The following is a 16,594-nucleotide window of genomic DNA, read 5'->3' as shown; positions in this document are numbered from 1 at the left end:
TGGGACCAGTTTTCACAGCTTTCACCGGCTTGTTAAGTGTGTCAGGAACACACCCTTCCCCACAGCCACCTGACCAGCACCGGTGAGCTCAGATGCTGTGGCTGTCCATATACTTACAATCAACTTAAAGCGCCGGCCTAAGGTATTAAAATTTGACAAGTTTCTTAGATTTAACGCATGGTTATGATTCTCCTACTAGTATCACTGATTTAATAATCCATATTATTACAACAAATCTATTTGGGGAAAGAGAACCTTTTCAGTTATCTCACTTCCCATTTTGTTCCCTAAAGGGCTAAAGTCTATGACCAAACAGTGATGAATAGAAACCTCAAATTGCAAATAAGCCAGGTTTTTTTTTTCCCCTACTTGTGTACTTCCCTAATAAAATTTCCTAGTGATTTCAAAAGATTTTTCTTTAAAATCATATTTAATGAGAGAACTATCTACTTAACTGTTTACTGAGTTCCTACAGAGTTCTCAGCGGTTTGTTTTCCCATAAAGCCCTAGCAAAAGACAGAAATCATAAACCATACATAGGCCAACATATTTAGGCTGAGAAGAATAGGAAACAAATGAAAAAGTATTATTCATGACCAATTGATTAATTAGGCTGTTTTTCATTAAAAAACATGAAAAGCCAGAACCAATTTAGTAATGACTACGTTAGAAATGCATAAAAACATTATTAATGTTGGGGTTTTATTCCTCTCGTTTTAGTTCTCTTTAGAAAATTATACTTGAGAGCTTTCTACAATGGCAATTTAAGGAGTGGATAAGACTTGGCACAGCGCTGGAACACTTTTGTAATGTTAATGAGGGCCAGGGACCCGATACTTAATGTGTAAGGCTTTTTCTGGATACAGTTTTGTGTTTTAGAAGTCACAGACTGACTGCTGGAAAATCTGAGCAGATTCAATAACCCACCAAGGAAGCTTCCTTCCCACACCAGTCCTCCGCCATCCCTTAAGGAAACTCAGTGTAGTCTTTATAAATCTGACAAGGCAAATACTCTTGTGTGTTAGTGGTAAAATCTTCTATAGTACAGGTATGTGAAAAAATGAGAGAGATTTTTTTCCCATCCTGACTCTATCAAAATATCATCTTCTGCCCCAAGGCTCTGAGGTCTCATAACTCCCTCTTTTATTATTCCTTTCAGGTTTCTCCTTTTTTTCTTTCTTTCATTGCCTTACGAGTTCTTCTAATCTTTTCACGTCCAGCTATCTTATGTTGTACAAGAACCTTAAGCTACATAAATGAAATAAGTATATACTTATCTATGCTTCCCAGAATGCTTTTCTCCTGCCGACGAATGAAACTTACAGCAAGCTCTGGTGACAATGCTAGGAGACTGTCAGGGATTTCGAACTTGGGCATGTGTGGAAGCCCACTGCATTCCATTTGTCTCCCTCCTCATCCTGTGTACCAGTCTTCAGAGGAATGTTTGGGAATCAGATGGCCTGGGCGCAAGCCCTGGCTCAACTGCATACTAACTGCATGAACCTGAGCAAGGGACTTAAGCTCTTCATACCGCAGCTCCCTCATTTGTGAAAGAAGAAAAATATAAGCGTTTTCTTCACTGGGCCAGAAAGAAAAGTAAAGAAGCTAATTATCTGCAAAGTATTAATCAGTGCATGGCTGGTAAACACAAACTGTCTGGGGAACTTGTATACATTATTTAATTCTCAAAACAATCCCATGAGATAAACACAGAAAGATTGAATACTTATCCAGTTCATTCAGTTAGTAAGTGGAAAGCTGGGCTTAATCTCAGGCTATCTGGCTCTAGAACAAGTAGTCAATGTTACTTTTCACTATTTTCTGAATTTGTACACTCAATAAATATCCATAGCTCCTGCTGCTGCTGAATTTATAGGTTTTATCCTTCCTCAAAATGGGTTAAAAATATGTGTGGCCACCAATGGAACAATCCACTTAGGCAGGATTAGCGCCTGAGATCACTGGGTGAAAAGGTTTGCTGAGAAATAGTTCATGATCACAGGGCCAAAGTGTCACCCTCTTTGGATGACTTGCTAATTGTGAAAGGGGGAAAAGTACCTTTCCAGTGAAAGAGAGCCTGGTGCAAGTTCACATTCTGGAGTCATGAATCTCAGAGCAAACTGGAATCATGTGCCTCCTGGTAAGAGGCAATGTGGAGCACCCTGCGGCACCCTGTAACAAATGTTCAGTCAGAACCTGATCATGCTTTGGTCCTACGTTGGAGTTTACATGAAATATAGAGAGTAGAAGAATAAATTAGCCATAAAGAAGTAGCCACTTTAGAACACAGGGCATTCTGGGAAGAAATTGGCCTATTTTTTTTTTAAAAAATCGAGTGTTAAATAAAGAGATGTAAAGCTCCCCCAGCCAAAATTTTTTTTTGGTAGTACTGGGGATTGAACCCAGGGCCTTTTCACTGAGGCTCTACATCCCTAGTCCTTTAATTTTTTTTTTTTTTATTTTGATGTAGAATCTCATTAAGTCATTATACTGCCAAAGTTGGAATTGAATTTTTAATTCTCTGGCCTTAGCCTCCCAGAATATGGAGATTACAGATGTGCACCACCATGCCCTGCTCGGTATTATTTGTTTTTTTTTTTAATGGTATAGAAGACATTTGGGGGACAAATGGGGAAGTTTAAGTCTAGTCCATGCTAGACATTAGATGATCTTAAGGATTTACTATTTATCTTCTAGGTATAATGACAATATTGTCATCATGTAGGAGAATGTCCTCGTTCTTGGATATGTGCTAAATTATTTAGGAGGGAAGTGTCATTTTATCTGTAACTTACAAGTAACTCAGAAAGAAATATGTATAGGTAGAACAAAACAGCAACAGCTGTTGAACTTAGATGGTGAACGTAGAGGTATTCATTGTACTAATAGTTTGATTTTTCTTTAAATTTGAGCATCTTACTCACTTTTTTCCTAAAATAATTGTCTTATATCTTCTCTGGAGAATATGTAAGACTTTGCTTATCATGTACTTTGTGATCGTTTCTTTCAATTCTCCAGAAATTTTGTCTGTGAATGTATGTTTAAAGAAGAAACCTACCCTTAAAATTATTCACACACTTCCTATTAACTCAAGTGTACTGGAAGCTAATATTAACATTGAAGAGAACTCAGTGCTGTAACAGGGTGTGGCACATAATGTTGGCACATAGTAATTGCTCAATAAATGTTCGAAAATGTGTACTTGCTAAAGGAGGCTAAATTGTCCTGCGAATTGTCAAGTGGGACACACACATACACACATAATATATATATTATGAATAAAGAGGGAAAAAGCAAAGACACATGAGGTTGAGTTGTTCCTTTACGGGTTGAGATATGCCAAGCAAATACTTTAGTTGGACAAAATGAAGACCAATCTACCCTTATCTTTTGGTTCAAATAACTCAGCTTATGAAGACCCTTGAGCAATTTCTGAGTTTGTTTTATGAGGGCAAAGCATGAACAACCTGTCTTTAGGATTATCCCAGCAGCAACTGTTACTTATTTAAGAAATCCTGATGGAATCACACTTAATGACATATTTTTGAATAATTGCAGACTTTCTTGATCCTGGAAAAGGGGCAAGTTCTGCTCGAGTTCAGGCATGAGCCCTTTCCGCCTTCAACACCAGCAGGTGCTATTCTCTGGGAATCAATAAATATGTGGGAATTAGGATCATTTTCAGCTCTTCTGGAAGGGAATGGCTCTAAAAGGGATGGCTTTAGGCAGTAAGTGAGATGCATTTTGTATGAGAGATGGGAAGAAAATGATCAAGAGTCAAAAAAATAATTAGTAATGATATAACCTCGCAGTTTTATAGTGACTTTTCCGTGAGGTACTTCGTCTCTATGTTAAGTCATTTATTCTGATAATATCCCTATAAGGTACACACAGAATGTTTGAAATAAAAAAGAAAAGGGGTTTTCATGGAGGCCTAAGATGTGGAAGATATTAAAAAAGATATTATATTAGCAACAGAGATACTTCTCTCTATTGCACTGATCGATCACCTCCTTTCCCTCTGCTTCAGTAAAGTCATTTTAGAAAAGATAAAAGGTATTACAATTTAGGGAGAATAAGATTACACTTGATTACATGGGAGACACTCAAAGTTAAATCCGAAAGGGTAGTTTTATTCAACAACATAGGGCCTTTTCTCTTTTACAAAAAGAACAAAAAGTTCTTGAAAAAGGTATAAATCTGAATTTTAAAAAAATTTGAAATCTAAATGCATTTAGGTGATTCTCTATGTACATTGCATTCTTTATCTAAGAGTGGGTGATTTGGGAAGAGGATCGCATGTAAATTATTCTACAAGCACGAAGCTTTATATATAATATCAAGTTATTAAAGGAGAATAAATTAAACTAAATTTTTTTCCGAAACCAAAAATAAAAAAGAAGAAAAAGTCCCCCTCTATAGAACTGAATCAATGTATTCGCACAAAACATGAGATTCCTGAACTTAAAGTTTCCCGTCCTCAGGCAATGAGCACCTGACATTTTTTCCATTGGGTTTTTAGATCCTAAACATTCTGCTTTTCTTAATTTATCTAGAGACGTATATTTTTAATAATGTGCAAATTAAGTTACGTAGACTTTCATAACAGGCCTAATCTGAGGCGTGCAAATACAGTAACTTTTAGGTTGTGAAATCTTTGATGTATCTTTGTATTCGCTCCTCATGTTCAGGAGTCACTGGGGACAAAAAGCGTGAAGGAGCTATCCCTACACTGGACACTTACCCTTGAGACTGTGAAGAAAGAGGCAAACATAGACCATATTCTCTCAAATGTATTTTAACATAATTTTTTTTTTTTTTTGTAAAAGAACTCACACTGATGATTGTTGTAAAGGGAGCACAGATACTAAACAATTTGAACAAAGAGAAAAGTTCTGACCTCAGAGTCTAGTGTTCATTCATTGCTGCTCAGCCCTCTACCACCTCCTGCTCCCCAATTTGGATGACATGCTGACCACAGTGAAGTGGAATTTTACTTCTGTGACCCCCACGTCAGAAGTCTTTCCCAGAGATGTCTCTGCAGGCAATTAGTGGAGGTTCTGTCACAAGCTGAGCAAGAACCAAGTCTTCTCTAGTTCATTTGATAGAAGCCAAGTCCCAGTACCACAAAGACTGTCACAGCAAAAGGCTTAGCAACCTTAGCTGACAGACCAAAAGCATTAAAAGCAATATTTAGAGAGCTCATGGGATTCATTTTAGTCAGATTTGACTAGTACAGAACACTACAAATCATAAAACCGCTCCAGGTTCCTACAGGACGCGTACTGGTGTCGTATAGTGACATACCTTTCGGAAGAGGAGAAGCTGACTTTATATCTTGGCTTTGACACCGAGTTATTAGAATCTTCTCTTGTAAGAAGGAAGAGGAATGCAAACATCAAAATGACTGCGTTTCAGAGCAGAGATCCACCTTGTCCTGCCTTCCAAGTGCCACGCAGAAAGAGGGTGCACCTCGCAGACCTCACTCCCTCTTACCCTCGCCTCCAAACTACCCCCCACCGGCTCTGCAGACTGTAGGCAAACCACACAGGAACTAGCAGATACACGGCTGCACGGAGTTGGGTGTGAGCCTTAGATTATGTGGTTTTGTTTTCTTGCTGTCAGAGTTGAACTAAACTACAGAAGGTTCACTGAAACACTTTTGCTTCTTTATGTTTGGTTTCAGTTTTAACAACAACCCTCCTGAACACTTCTGTTCACATAAGTAAATGTCTGATCCTGGATGTGATCCATCAGCACACTGCTGCTGGCTTTAAGGAAACATCTTAATTTTTTTTCTTAGTATATCCACGCATACAGAGAAACGTGGAGATCTCGTGGAGGAAATTATTTAAAACCACCCTTGATTATCCCAAACTTAAAAATCTCAGAGAAAATGCTTTCTTAGGGCACTTAGTCCATATTATTCTTAGCTCATAGTATGACATAAGAGGAAAAAGAGGAAGGAGGAGGAGGAGAGGGAGAAAGAGAGGAAAAGGAGAAGCACTGAGCCAAGATGAGCTCTAATTCTAGGTTTGTCACTTTCTGGCATGAGTGCGGACTGTCCTTTAGATTTCTCTCTTCATTTTAATTAATTAATTTAGAGACAGAGTCTCACTATGTAGTTCAGACTGGCCTTGAACTCGCAATGTAGTCCAGGCTGGCCTCGAACTCACAGTGATTCTCCTGCCTCAGCCTCCCAAGTGCTGGGATGATAGGTGTGTCCCACCATGCCCTGTCCCTTAGATTTCTGGGTCTTCACTTGCTATTGAGCAGGTGGGACTTAAGGCTTTCTGGGATTTTTAAGCCCCACTCACTGACTTAGAGTTTTGTCACCTTCAGCTTCTTTAGGTCTTACCCCCAAAGTACTAACTCACCCTTCCCCCACACCAACTGCAGCCTGTGGAGGCCTCTTCCTTTCTTTTTGCTCTTACTAGAAAATAGGTTGGCAGCATACATCTTTTGCACAAAATTATTGTGTTGCTACTTGCTAAGCGACATCCTTCAGAGTTTAGAGACAACCCAAGACGAAGAGGGAAATGTTGGCTCCCAGGGATGTGTCTGGCATTAATCCCAGGGACGCCAAGAAGGAGGGTTTCATATAAGGCTCAATTTGGGGTGCTAACATTTAAATTTATTCTGTATTTCTGCGTTGTGAAATGGCATCCTTTTATATCACTTTACTCTTTCGCTTATAAACCTTGCTCAAGATTAACTTTTTAAAAATTTTCTTCTTTGGTTATAATTGCTGAGCATTCTTATCAAAACAGAAAAGAAGACTCACTTGGTCATAGTAGCTGCTCGGTATATATTAATTGAATGGGTTAAAGGAGGTAATTGGCCATTCTTAACTCCTTAATCATGCGATTTCATTTTATTAATGCAAGTTTCTTGAATCTAAGTCACATCTGAACAAGATACCCTCTATTTCCTCATGTTACACAGACAGAACTTTAAAGATAACATGTTGCTCATTTTTAAAACGATAATATCTCAACACTTGCCTCAGAGTTCCACAGACTACGTGCTCCAAGCACCTTCTCAGATCTCATGGTTACACGGCACAGGTGCTTGACTAAGTTTCTAAATGCTAACATCCTCTGGCCACCATCCATATTCTTTAATAGCTCCCAAATCAGCGGCTTGAAGTGATGAAACAGTCACTCTTAACTTCCATGGCTGAGAAGCGAATAGGAAGGCACTGTGTTTAATGATGCTATGCAGAAAGTATCAGGGAGGTTTCAGTTAGCACCCTAACGGGGAAGCCAAGCTTCCACAGGTTGCCATCCCCCAGGGAGCAGAATAGCATCCTTCCCCTTACAAGTGTCGAGTGGAGAAGACTCTCAGAAGAGAATTTGTGTTGGTAGGAAGTATTGATTGGAAGACGTGTTGCGAAGCTCACTCAGAGGGAAGCAGGCCCCCGTCGGTGGCTTATTTCGTAACAGCTCTGTAATTGAATAAGCGCGGAGGCAGAGCCTAAAAATAAAGGCCCCAATGTGACAGTGTCAGCATTTCAGTCCTCACCATCACAGACACTCAGAAGAACAGCAGGTAATTGGGAGGCTTCAGGAATTTGTGGAATCTCACTTGTCCACATGGAGAAAGTTCCCTTTAAAGCCATGCTTGTTTAAAATTTTCAGCGATTCTTTTTGAAAGGTCATTGTTAATATCAGAACTTTTTAAGATATGTAATTATGCTTAATTTAACATTATGGCAAAATGTGTTTTGCTGACTCAGTAGTGGATTCAGATGTTCTCTTTTCATTCATTTAATAAATCAGGTTTGAACACCTGTATGTAGGTCTGCAGGAGGTTCTTGGATACAGGGCCTACATTCTGATGACGGGAGAAACAATATATAGGCAAATGGATCTACAGCCTTAGAGAAAAGTAGAAGAGAGCAAGAGCTGTCAGAAGCGTGGCAGAAGGGGGTCATAGCTTTATGTTGGGCCATCAAAGATAGTTGAGAAGACAAGCACAAAGGGAGGAAACCAGCCGATGGAAATCTTCAGGAAGAGGGAGGAGCAGCCAGAAAGCTTTCTGGTGGCGCGCACTTGGCACAGTCAGTGAGCCGGAGGAGAGTCGAGATGGAAGTCAGAGAGGGGCGGAACACCGGGCCCTTGCCGCCATCACAAGGCCTTTGGGTTTGACTCCGAGATGGGAGCCAATGGGCATTTTTGAACTCAGGAATGATGCGACCTGAGTTGAGTTTTAAGTTTTAAAAGGGTTCCTCTGACTGTTGAAATGAAACTAGACTACGAGAGGGCAAGAACAGAAACAGGGAGGCCAGCTGGGAGGCTACCGCAACGGTGCAGGCAAGAGGTGACGGTAGCTTAGAACGGGGTGGCGGAGGTGGTGGATTCCAAGCATGCAGAGTGATCACAAAGTTTAGAAACACAGATAATATGACTACCCTGTATCTTTTAAATGTATTGTATTTTGGGGGGGCAGTGTCAAGAAATCATTATTCAGACATTGGCAGCCACTGTACACTTCAAAATAAGGTAGTAGGGCAGTGAGGTGTGAGAGACAAAAAGAGTTAAAAATAACTCCAACATTCCAGGCCCAAGAAACCAGAAGAAAAGCTGCGTCATTGACTGAGGCAGGAGAGACTGGTGGGGATCAGGACTGCAGACAGGAGCGGGAGTCTGGTTTTATTTATTTATTTTTTTTAAGGAGTCTGGTTTTAGACACACTAAGTTTGAGATGTCTATGGTACATACCAACAGGAAGCTCAAGCATGTACATAAATTTTGAGGTCCAGAGAGATTAGGGAAGAGAAAACCTTGCAAGTTACTGGTACAGGAGGGTATCTGTCACCGTGAAACTGCATATCACCACCCAGGGAATGAACGTAGATAGAGAAGATAAGACTGGAGAACAGATCCCTCCAAACTTGAGAGGTCAGAGAACTGAGAAAACAATGAAGCGAGGAGGCCAGAAGAAGGGATGCCCTGAAATCAAGCAAAGCAAATTTCCTTCCGTTTTATAAAACTCTGAGTTCAGAAAATTAAAGGAGGAAAACACCTGAGAAAATTATTATCATAGCACCATATTTGTATCTGATAAATTCTATAATACCATAACTAAATTGTGTCCCAAATGGAAGAAAGCAGATGAGAAGAGCCCCAAACTGATATCACCTTAACCAGGTTAATTCTACCAAGTTGGCCACACCTCACACCTTTGCTGAGCCTAACCACCTCCCTCCTACAGGGAGATCCGCAGTCTCTGATCTTCTGTTTGCACTTCTGTATGCTGACTACTCTAGAGCCTGGGAACCTAGCCCCAGACCCTCTCCGGTTCTCTCTATGCTCCACCTCCTGGCCATTGCCGCCTTGCCCCCGGCTTTTCATACGACAGATTTATCATCGGAACAGAATGTATCATCTTCCCTGGCAAGCCTGCGACTCCGATCTGACCATGTTCCTCAGCTGGATGAGCAGCAGCCACTGACATGGAGGAGAAGAAACTGGAGAGTCGCTGTAGACTCTTCTCCCTCGTTCCCACATAAACTTGGTGTCAAGCCCAGAAACATGGACACTTTACCATTGTATGCAAAAGTGTATGTGTCAGAGGAGTGAGCAGAACGGGAGGGTCACATTATGCCCACACCAGTGCTCCCCACTTATCTGGGGGATGTGTTCCCAGAACTCCAGTGGATATACACACTGTAGTTTTTATTTCTTCTATGTACAAGTCCATAATAAAGGTGCTTTTTTTCTTCTGATTCTTGGGGTTGAACCCAGGGCCTTTGCACTGAGTTCTTTTTATTTTGACACAGGGTCTTGCTAAATTGCCCAGGGGGCTTCCATTTATAACCCTCCTATCTCAGCCTTGATAAAGGTTAACTTAGAAATGAGACATAGTGTGAGAGTAGCAACAATAACTAATTATAACAGAATCATTGTAACAACACGCTGCAATAAAATGGTGTGAACGCTCTGTGGCTTTCTGTTGTTGGTGAGGATGTGAGAGGACACAATGGCCAGCCACAAGCTGATGTGAAGTGAGGTGCGTGAACCTGTTTTGTGCTGGAGCCTTAGATGACCATGAAGGGTCACTTGACACAAGCACCACAATAACCGACAGTCAATCTGATAAATAAAACAGCTACCAAATGCCTAATAGACAGCACGCATAGTGTGAGCAGACTGAGCAGACTGGTAAAGGGTGTTTCGCCTCCCTTGGGGGTGTGGGCTGGAACAGGATGATGAGAGACTTCCCTGTGCTTTTTGGAATGGGGTGCAATTTAAAATTTATAACTTTATTTCTGGAATTTTCAGCTTAACATTTTTGGACTGCTATTGACTGCAGGTAACTAAAACTAGCAAATTTAAAACTACGGATAACGGAGGGCTTTTGGACTTCTTTTTGGCCTTCATCATATATTTCCGGTACAATTATCACATTCTTCTGCTCTTCCGATTCCTCTGTTTTGCTTTCAGTTTATTTTTTATTTTTGCGTGGGGAGGGTATTGGGAGTCAAACTCAGGACCTCACGCTTGCCACGCAAGTGCTGTGCTGCTAAGCTAAACTCCCAGTCCCCCAGTTTATTTTGTGAACACTCGCAGAATTCATTTTAAAAGGAGAAGATGAATGGGTTTGAAAGGAAAAAAATTTGTAATCTTTGGTTTCAAAATATAACGGGTACAATTGTGAATGAAAATGTCAGTGGAAGGGGACAGAGATTGTTCCTAGAGTAAAGGAATGACCAGAGATTGGGCACTGGAGATTTGGGTTCAAGTTCCAACTAAATGACTTGCTTGTTGAGTATTATGAACTTTTTATATCTTCTTTTATGAGTGTGTGTGTGTGCGTGTGTGTGTGGGCACGGGTGTGTGCACATGTCCTGGGGATTGAACCCAGGACCTCCACACTGAACTATGTACCCAGCCCTTCTAATTTTTTTCTTTTTTTTTTTTTTAATTTTGAGCCATGGTCTCATTAAATTGCCCAGGCTGGGCTTGAACTTGCAATCCTCCTGTCTCAGGCTCCCAGAATGCTAGGATTACAGGTGTCAACAATCTTTATACTCTGTATTCCCACAAACTCTGCTCAAGCTCACCTCCTCTAAGAAGCCTTTTCTGATTATGTAGATTTAGACAAGTCCCCTTTTTACTACTATAACACACTATGCCTGGCTTTATCATGGCAATGATTTTATACTTGCTGATTATTTCCTATTTTGGTTATTAGACTATTAGACTATAACTTCCTGGCATTCTCATGGTTTGGCATAGAGTTTGGCACATAGCAGATGCTCAATAATGAAAGCATATTCCCCAAACTCAGCCTCCTCATCTGTAAAATAGGACAATACTGCCTACTTTTCAGCATTTATGTAAGATGCATACAAAAATCTTCGTAAACTACAACTCAATGTATAAAATCCTTATTATTTGTCCCCCACTACCTTTGTGTTTGTTTTGTTTTTGTGACTAGGTCTCAATATATAGCCCAGGGTGGACTTAAACTTGAAATCCTCCTGCCTCAGCCTTCCATGTGCTAGTACTTATAGGTGTGCACCACCATTCCCAGACCTTACTACTTTTCTGAATAAAATCCAAATACCGTGGCATACCATTAGAGGCCCTACACAGTCTGGTTTTTTCCAGGCCTTTTTTTTTTTTTTTTTTTTTTTTTTTTTTTTTTTTTTTTTTCTTTTTTGGTCCTTTTGAGATCAGGTCTCACTATGCAGTTCGGGCTGGTCTTGAACTCACTTTTTAGCCCAGGCTGGCCTTGAACTCACAAGGATCCTCCTGCCTCAGCCTCCTGAGTGCTAGGATTACAGGCGTGCACCAACACGCTGGGCTTTTTTTCTTTTTTTGGTCTTGCTATGTAGTTCAGGTTGGCCTTGGCATGTCAAATTTTTTATTTGCCTCTGTCTCCTACCTTCATTATATATAACCAGTTAAATAATATTTTAAACACACCAACTTTTTCCGTACCTTCTACCATTTTATATGGCACTTGTCTATCTACATGTCAGTATCAATAATGTTGAATGTTATAATTAAAAAGAAGTAGTAGAGGCTAAAAACAAATACTTTTGAATACTAGCCATTTTCCTACCCCTCTAAGTCTTTTTGTCCCATTCTATTCAATATTCCAGTCAGTCACCAACGTGTTTTAAAACATGGGCTTGATTACACTTTTCAATGTCTGCTGGATAAAATCACCTAGTAGAGTGGACAAAGCTCTTTATGATCTGACTTCCCTCTGCCATTTCATTTTCTTCCAATGTTCCACTAATAGCTTTGGCGACAGGCACAGTAACTACAGTACTTATAGTTTTATCAAGATAATAGGCTCTTTCAGCTTTCATGCCTTTACACATGATATGTCCTTTGCCTCTCACATCCTCCTTTACTTTGTCTATCCAGTGAACTCCCTGTCATTCTTTAAGATTCAATTCAGATGTAAACTCTTTTGTGAAACCTGCCCTTAAATACTCCTTGGCAGAATTAGATGCTCTCTCCTCTCTTATTATGCTATACATATCTTGTCACAATCTTCTGCGATGGTGCCTGTCACCTCCACTAACCTGTAAACTCATCCGGCATAGGGCTTGTTTTTATCTCTCAGTCCTTACAGCCTGGCACAAAACGGGTGCTCAGCGAAGATCAGCCGAATCTATCAACTACTTCTCCTCAGCGGCCCTTTAAGTGTTTCTCACTGGTGGAACTCCATCCCGCCCATCACACTCATACATGCTCTTCATTCCTAGACTATTAAATCTTGGTCTTTTAGGTGGCAATCAGGTGCTGGTAGGGTGGCATTTCTAGTCAGGTAAAATTACACTGCTAAGATAAATTGTAAAAATTTAGTGTTTGAAAAGAAAGTGCAGTGGTATAGCACCACAGGTTGGGAAATGAAGACTATTTCCTTCATTACACTTGATAACCTCCACCTGGGGCATTTTAATTTCCTACATCCAGCAGGTATAGACCCCGGGAGGGGTGGGCGCCCGGAATCCGGAAGTGACAAAGCGGAAGTGACGAAAGAAGGTGGCGTGCTTGTGGGCACGTTTGAAGAGGCGGAGTTTGAAGAGGCGGAGTAGCTTGAGGGATAACCGGGTTTGAATTTGAGCGGGAAAGCGACCCAGGGCGGCAGCTGGTCCTTCCTCTCAGGTAATAGGCTCTGGTGTGGGAGTATGGATGACTAGTATCCAACTTCCCTTCACTACCGGCGCCATGTGCGGGACAGGGGGTGGGGAGGAGGGGCACGACCACGGGGCTCCAAGGCAGTGTCTGTGAGGGCAGGAGCCAGCTGTGTGACGCCATCATGTCTCTCCCGCCTTCTAGAAGCTTCCTCGAAGCCCAGGCTTCCTTTCTATAGTAATCATGTCCCTTTTTAGAAGAGTTGCTGGTCAAAGTCTCTGAGTGACCCAGCACCAGGCTCACCTGGTATACAGTGGTCCTCCTGAAATCATTGTTGAATAAATGAAGAAGTGGATAGATGGGATGTTGAGTAGGTTAGTTGAAGATAGGGGTGAAGATGGGTAGTGTTAGGATAATAAGAGTGAGAATAAATGAAGAAGTGGATGCCAAAGACAGACCCTGTTTGTCTATAGGAAGTTGATTCTGTCTGCTTCTAACTTTCCATTTTTCAAAATTCTCTTCAAAGCATCTCCTTTCTTCAAAGCCCTATCTAGTGATTACTCCTTATGTTGCAGGAGAGGAAAATGAGGCTCAGAGTAGCTCTTAAGTCTTAATTAGGAAATGACAGATCAGGACCTCAAATCCATGCCAATGAATAAAAGTAGTGAGATGAGGCACCTGAAAGCCCAGGTGTAGCCATTTATTGCAGGGTGCAAGGACTGTGTGTCTTGTGCAACCATTTGTCCATTTCCTGGGATGGAGCCTGCCACATGGTAAGCGCTGGAAAGTCATTAGTTGATTCTTCCCATCAAAACAGTAACACCTCCTAATGCCATGGTATTCTTATCACAATTTTGGCCAGAACTTATTTCCTCCTAAGTCAAACTGAAGCCTGTAGGCAGAACTTGTACAAACAAGAGCTACTTCCTCCTCATAGCGCTACTCCAAATACATCTTTCCAGAGATGCCTTTGGCACTCAGCCTCTTAGATTCTATTGTCATTATCATCCTCTAAGTCTTTGTGTAGTCCATCCAGTCACTAAATCCCTTATTTCAGTTTTGAAATCTGAGAACTGTTGAAAGCAACTTCTCTGTTTAATTCACTTATCGGTAAAATCTGCACAGAATTAAGCTCATCCATTTTATAGCCTTGATTCCAAATGTTTGCATGTTTTTGTTGCAGATACGTTAATGGGTTGATTTCATTATTTGGCTCCTCAGTATCATACTGTGGGTATTGTGTAATGTATGGTATAGACACTGCCCTACATTTAAAAATAAATAAAAACTTAACTCAGGTGGCCTCAAAGGATTTGGATAAGAGATTGTGGACCAGTAGTTTAATGTCACCTATTTATTTTTAATCGGGTTTTATTGGTACATTTTATGTATTTATGTATTTATTTATTTATTTATTGTCTTTTTGAGACAGGATCTCGCTATGCAGTTCAGGTTGGCCTCGAGTTCACTTTGTAGCCCAGGCTGGCCTTGAACTCTTAGTGATCCTCCTGCTTCAGCCTCCCGAGTGTTGGGATGACAGGTGTGCGCCACCATGCCTGGCCTACATTTTAGATATACATAATGATCACATTCATCATAGAGAATTTGTACCTGTACATGATATAACTTGATTCCTTTTTTCCCATTCCCCTACTCTCCTTTCAACCCCTCTTCCCTTCACCATTTACAAAAGCTTTGTTTCCATTTTTTCCTTTTATCATTTTAAACAAATTGTCCCTTCTTTCCTTCCCCCCTCTTATTTCCCTCCCCATTTGAACATTTTCTTCCTATTTCACAATATTTAATATACATTTTGGTCCTTACACTTTCAGTTTCTCACACTAGAGAAACAATAAGGAATTTACACATGTCCAGTTTATTTCACTTAATAATATGGTCTCAAGGTGCATCCATTTACCTAGGAATGTCTCAAGGTTATCCTTCTTTATGGCAGAGTAGTACTCATTTGTATAAAAAAAAATTATCAATGTCATCTTTATTCATTCCTCAGTTGATGGGCACTTGGGCTGTTTCCGAGGTTTGGCTATTACACTGTGCCCCTACAAACATGGTAGGAGCGCACATATCGCTGTGGTATGATGCTTTTAATTCTTTTGGGAAGATACCCAAAAGGGGAATAGCTGAGTCAAATGGGACTTCTAGTCCTCATTTTTTGAGGAATCTTCACACTGATTTCCACAGAGTCGACACTCCTATCAACAATGGAAAAGAGTTCTTTTTTTTCCCCACAGCCCCACCAGCATTTGTTACTGATTTCTTGATGGCCATTTTTTCTAGGGTAAGATGGAATCTCAGTGTTGTTTTAATTTGCATCTCTGGAATGACCAGTGATGTTGAACACTTTTCATATATTTACTCGATGTTTGTACTTTTTCATCTAAAAAGTATGTATTTATCTCAGATGCCCATTTTGGATTGAGTCTTTAAATTTGGGGGGGATCTGATTTTTTTTAGTTCTTTATATGTTCTCAATAGTAATCCTTTGTCTGAGGAAAAGCTGGCAAACATTTTTTCCCACACTGTGGGAAAAAGATACTGTGGGTTTGTCTTCACTCTGTTGGTGGCTTCTCTTGCTATGCAAAAGTTGAGATCCCAATTGTTGATTATTTGTGATAGTTCCTGTGCAGTCAGGGTTTTGTTCATAAAGTCTTTGCCTACCCAAGGTCTTCAAGAGTTATACCTATTCTATCTTCCAGCACATTTAATGTTTCTGTTTTAATATTCAGACCTTTGATCCATTTTGACTTTAGTGCATGGTGAATTGGACCCATATTGGTCCAATTTTAATCTTTGGCGTGTGCAAAGCCAGTTTTTCCAGAACTATTTATTAAAGAGGCTATCTTTAATTCCAGTGAATGTGTTTGGCATCTTTATCAAAGATAAGGTGGCTGAGTATGTCTGGAGTTGTTTCTGCATTTTCTAATCTGTTCCATTGATCTTCAGGTCTGTTTTTTTTTTTTTTCCCAGTATCATGTTGTTTTTATCAGAGTAGCTTTGTAGTATAATTCCAAGTGTGATGCCCCCTGCCTTGTCTTTGTTGCCCTGAATTGCCTTTGTTATTCAAGGTCTCTTTGGTTCCAAATGAATTTTAGGATTGTTTTCTCTAATTCTGTGAGATATGCTGTTGGAATTTTGATCAGAATTGCAGTTCTGGAAGTATAGCCATTTTTACTGTATTGCTTCTTTCTACCCAAGAGTAAGAGATATCTTTTCATTTTCTGATATCCTCTTTAATCTTTTTCAGAATACTGTAGTTTTCCATGTAGAGGTCTTCATTAGATTGGTTCCTAGGTATTTCGTTTTTTTGGATGCTACTGTGAAAGGTGTTGTTTCCCTAATTTCTCTTTCAGTGAGGTTTTTTTTTTTTGGTTTTTTTTTTCCAGTACCAGGAATTGAACTCATGACGTTGTGCTTGCCAGGCAGGCACTGTGCCACTGAGCTAAATCCCCAGCCCCATAAAACTTTAAGAC

General features: G+C 40.3%; 2 protein-coding genes across 4 annotated transcripts in view; one reads left to right on the top strand and one right to left on the bottom strand.

Annotated features, from left to right (window-relative positions):
• The window catches only part of Grap2 (GRB2-related adaptor protein 2), a 66,638-nt gene extending 61,047 nt beyond the window's left edge, over window positions 1-5,591 (bottom strand). Inside the window, exons 1-2 of one of the 2 annotated variants that reach the window (XM_005379304.2) lie at window positions 5,308-5,591; window positions 2,059-2,172 (exon numbers count right to left, since the gene is read on the bottom strand). The gene's annotated coding sequence lies outside the window, so the exon portion shown is untranslated. The remainder of the gene's footprint in view (window positions 1-2,058; window positions 2,173-5,307) is intronic. The other variant, XM_005379302.2, reaches the window with a different exon arrangement.
• Window positions 5,592-13,024: 7,433 nt separating this feature from the next.
• Enthd1 (ENTH domain containing 1) overlaps window positions 13,025-16,594 on the top strand; it is a 104,191-nt gene continuing 100,621 nt past the window's right edge. For both annotated transcript variants that reach the window (XM_013511604.1, XM_005379305.1), the window contains exon 1: window positions 13,025-13,133. The gene's annotated coding sequence lies outside the window, so the exon portion shown is untranslated. The remainder of the gene's footprint in view (window positions 13,134-16,594) is intronic.

This window comes from Chinchilla lanigera, unplaced genomic scaffold, assembly GCF_000276665.1.
Source record: "Chinchilla lanigera isolate Chin_1 unplaced genomic scaffold, ChiLan1.0 scaffold00012, whole genome shotgun sequence".
Lineage (NCBI taxonomy): Eukaryota > Metazoa > Chordata > Mammalia > Rodentia > Chinchillidae > Chinchilla > Chinchilla lanigera.
The sequence above is the reverse complement of the archived record's forward strand: the minus strand, read 5'-3'. Positions and strand labels throughout refer to the sequence as shown.